Genomic DNA, 4,490 nt, shown 5'->3' with positions numbered 1-4,490 from the left:
GGGGGGGGGGGGGGGGGGGGGTTGGTTGCTGTGTATTCTGTCCTTTCAAATCTAACCAGAGAGGGGATTATGCTTCTAGCCCCTGCTGACCACCTCTGGCCTGAGGGAGCCTGGGGCAAGGGGCAGATGTGGACCAGAGGCCTCAGAGAATGCTGGGAAAAGATGCTGTCTTGGACCCTGGTCCTTGAGCGTGGCCTGCAGCCCGCCACTGGGACACCCCATCCTCGGGACACATTCCTCACAAGGCCTCGTGCCCACCTACCAAGATTCTCACAGCCAAGTTCACGTACGGGGAAAGAAATGGTCTCACCTAGTGCTGGGAAGAAAGGACAGTATTAAGTTTCTAGCACATCCTGACTTTGACCGCTTTATTACCTCCCCGGGCCTCGTTTGCTAGTGGCTTCTGGAGCCCTGTGAGCCAGCTACCCCTCCCCATGACTCTTTCTCTTTCTGTACAAGGAGAGGGCTGATAAACAACAGTGAGTTTGTCAAAGCTTGGCCCGTGTGACTCCGGTCGCCTGTGACAAGATCCCGGAATTAGGTAGTTAATGAAAGACGTACACTTTTCTTTCATCGGTCGTATGCTCATTACAGCATATTGGCGATATATAACGAGCGGACCAGATGGGTTATGTCATGGATATGATCAGCTTGGACAAGGCCAGATTTATTGAAGCAAAAAAAAAAAAAAAGGGTGACTTGAAGTAAAGGTAAATATTAATTAAGTCAATAATATATACGTTAATTAAACCACTGTACAGATAGGACTCAGCTGGGACCGAGAATCAGCCAGGGCAGGGAGTGAGCTGGTTTTCTGAAGAGGCAGGCACACGTGAAATGGCTCCAAGGGTTGGTCAGAGATCCGGTGAGCAGTTCATAATGAGGGAGGAATTCAGGCAGGGGTCAGAGAGTGGCTTCAGAAGTGGCTGCCGGCCGGCCCCGTGAGATAATTCCCCGGAGCCAGGCACAGCAGAGAGGAGACGCTGTGGGGGCCTGTAGCCGGCTAAAAATATCCCAACAGCTTCTCCCTGTCACCGTGCCTGGGGGCCGCACAGGAAGGCCATGGCTTTCTGCTTTTCTCACCAGGAAGAAAAAGACAACAACACAAGGCCCCCGAGCCCCAGAAGAAACAAAACTTAAATATGTTTTTTAGTCTTAAAGATTCCCACTAGGAGGAGTTGGCTGGCTCCTGCCGCGGGGCGGGGGAGACAGAGCCCCGGATAAATCAGGCATCCCGGGGTGTGCGTCAGTGGCCCAAGAGGCCGCTGAGATTAGCCTGGCCATGGGGGACCGAGATGGGGGGGAAGTGGACTGCGGTCTGTGTCCCTGTCTGTTCACACATGTCCCGTCTCTATTCCTGCGTACCCAGGACGAGGAGGAGGAGCCGGTGGGTGGCAGACCGATGCTGTGAGGGGGTGTGAGGAAGAGAGCCGCGGTCCGTCACTCAGCTACCAGACCTAGAAAGGTAACAGCAGACCCCTGCTGCATGCACGCTCCACAGCCGCCTTCACCTGCCTGGCCAGGGGCACGGTCAGGCAGCCAGGTCACCACGGGGCTGGCCGAGGGTCATCGGTGTCCGCCTGCAGCCCTTGACCCAGGCTCCCGGGCTTCTGTAACTCCTCGTGTGTGTCCTCTACCAAATGCCGCTGGGCTTCAGTTTGTCCATCTCGAAAATGGGTCACCGTTTGCTCCAGTTCTTGAGGATTCCGTGAATCAGTTGGGCCTGACTGTTGTTTGGAGTTAATCTGTCTTACAGCCTGGTTCCGTTTGAACTCCGTGGGCATGGCGGGGGGTCCTGGCCCTTGTGCATGGAGCCTTACGGCCACATGTCAACAGGACCAGACGGGGCTTGAGAAGAGAGGGTTTTCCAAGGTAGAACTGGCCAGACATGTGAGTCGTTGGAAATGTGGCCGTGGTCTCCTTTGTGGCAGTATTTGAAACTTCAAAGCGATTTCCCTGATGGCGCTGGGCGGGAATGATTATCTGCATTTTTACACTGCAAGACCAAGGCACAGGGAAATGAGCGGTCCTGCCAGGGGTCACACAGGGAGCTCTGCTCGCACCATGGAGGCTCAGCTCTATCCTGTCTGCTGTTACCCGTTTCTATACTTTGACTTGTACTACGCTGCTCTGGTCTGGCCCACTCGCCCCATAGAAGTCTGGCTGTTGAGCCCAAGCTTCCACCAGTGTTTATTGTGTGACCGTGCTGGGACCCATCCCCCCATCCCTCTGTACACCCGTCACCCAACCTCTCACATAGCCATCTTTCCATCCGTCCATCCTCCCACCAAACCACCCTCCCATGGCTCCTCTATCCATCCACCCATCCATCCACTCATCTGTCCGTCCACCTACCTTCCAGCCATCCATTTAGCCATCTGCTCACACATCCAGTACTCGCTGACTCTCACCCCAAGCCAGGCCTGCACTAAGGGCTGCGTTTAGAAGATGGATCAGATCCAGCCCTGCCCTGAGATGCTGCAGTTTGCAATGGAGGCAGGCCCACCTCCATAAGTTCAGTGTTTAAGACTGACGTCGTGTCTGTGGCTACATGGGGAAGGGAGGAGGAGAGGCCATGTGCTCGTTCTGCAGCCAGGCATTCAGGGAAGGCTTCCCGGAGGAAGTGGCATCATTCCTTTATTCATATCCCAAATGTTCATTAAGAAAGTCCCTGTGTAGGGAACTGCTTGATGTTTTGGAGACCCGGCAGGAAATAAAATGAACAAAACCTCCTTTCCTCATGGTGTTTACTTTCTCATGAAGAGGCATGGACAGTAAATACCTAAAATGTGACATATGATATGTCAGGTGATGCCGAGTTCTAAGAAGGGAAGTTAGCTGAGTAAAGGAACAGAGTCTGCTGGAGGGGTAGGGTGAAGTGGACATCCTTGGACAAAGGATGGTCACAAAAGGCCTCTGACAAGGTGTGCGTCAGTGGCCCAAGAGGCCGCTGAGATTAGCCTGGCCATGGGGGACCGAGATGGGGGGGAAGTGGACTGCGGTCTGTGTCCCTGTCTGTTCACACATGTCCCGTCTTTGAACAGAGACATCAACAGGGATGCCATGTGGCTGCAGCGAAGTGTGGGGCTGGGAAATCAGAGAGATTCTGGGGGACCCACTCATGGAGGCAGGCAAGGGTGGAGCAGGGAGGTGGCCGGGATCCATGTAGAGCCAGTGGCGGCTGGGTCTAGGGCCAACACAGGAAGGGGCGGCGGACCACGGGAGTCTGAACTACTCCAGAGACCTTGCAGACAGGCGTGTGTGTGGATTAGAGGTGCTGGAGGAGAGAAGACGGGGACAGTCAAGGAAGGCTCTCGGGTTTGAGACAGGAGCCACCGGTAGAACAGAGCCGGTCATTTACTCAGCCAGGACTGACGGTGGGGGAGGGCCGAAGGAAACTGAGGAGTGTGTCTTAGACACATGAACTTGGAGATGCCTTCGAGACGCCCAAGTGGAAAGCTTGAGCCGGCAGCTGAGTATAGGAGTCTGGGAGGCAGAGAGGGCCTGACTGGAGATAGAAGTGTGGGAGCTGTTGTGCAGCGATGAGGTTGCAAAGCCGTGAGGCTGATGAGGTCATGTCAGGAGCAAAGGGAGAAGGAGCCGATCAAAAGCCTGAGTCTGAGTCATGGGCATCCAGCCCTTGGAGGGAGAGAAGACAGGGTGGGGGCAGCAAAGGAGACAGAGAAGGTGCAGGAGAACGGAGAGAGCAGGCTCTCAATCGCCGAGGAGAATGTTGCTGGCAAAGCAGGGAAAGGACACTCCAGGAAGAGGGAACAGCATAGGAAAGGCTCAGAGACCTCAGTAAATGAGCCATATTTGGAGAGGGATGGAAGAGAGGGAGGAGAAACCAGAGTAGCTTCCCCCTCCACACCCGGCCGCACAGGGGCAGGGCCCATGGGTGTCTGGGCTGAGCGTGAGCCCACGTCCAGGGGCCCTCTGTGTCACCTGGGCCAGCACTCTCTGGGCTCAGAGAGTCTCTTGCCCTGATGTCTTTGCACTTTCTGCTAAGAAGTTTCCACCTGTCCTGACCTCCCACCTCCTCTTTAAGGTTCTTGGGCTCAGGGGACCTCCCCCTTGCCTGGAGCACTTGTCTGAAAACACAGGGCTCAAGGCAGCAGCTCTGAGCTGCCTGCAGGGGGAAGGGCACCCAGCAGCTTCCCATTGAATCTCTAAGCACTGCTGGATCCTTTATCTTGAAAGAAACTGTAGAAACTTCCTGGACTATGAGTGTGTGTCAGAGCTGCCCGCTCACGCTCACCAGTTAGAGTAGAGGAGCTCGCTGCCTTTGGTGGGCAATTGTGTGCGAGTTTGGGGGGGGGGGGAGGCATCCTGCTTTGTGAGTCTCCAGGGCTTCGCACTCAGCACTCAGCTGTCAGCAGAGAGATGCCCACGGCTCTGTCAGAGATGCCCACGGCTCTGCAGAGTGGAGCCACTGCCGGGGGGGGGGGCGGGGGGAGGCGGCAGGGCAGGCGCGTTGGGCACATGAGTGG

At 55.7% G+C, this 4,490-nt stretch overlaps 1 protein-coding gene across 4 annotated transcripts in view; it reads left to right on the top strand.

The window, feature by feature from the left end:
* The window catches only part of ZMIZ1 (zinc finger MIZ-type containing 1), a 231,424-nt gene that overhangs the window by 65,404 nt on the left and 161,530 nt on the right, over positions 1-4,490 (top strand). For 3 of the 4 annotated variants that reach the window (XM_040624277.1, XM_040624276.1, XM_040624274.1), the window contains exon 3: positions 1,370-1,465. The exons of the other annotated variant lie outside the window; for it this stretch is intronic. The gene's annotated coding sequence lies outside the window, so the exon portion shown is untranslated. The remainder of the gene's footprint in view (positions 1-1,369; positions 1,466-4,490) is intronic. 4 annotated transcript variants of the gene reach the window in all.

The sequence above is a fragment of the Ursus maritimus genome, unplaced genomic scaffold (genome assembly GCF_017311325.1).
Source record: "Ursus maritimus isolate PB19 unplaced genomic scaffold, ASM1731132v1 scaffold_7, whole genome shotgun sequence".
Classification (NCBI taxonomy): Eukaryota; Metazoa; Chordata; class Mammalia; order Carnivora; family Ursidae; genus Ursus; species Ursus maritimus.
This window is presented reverse-complemented; position numbering and strand designations above follow the sequence as displayed.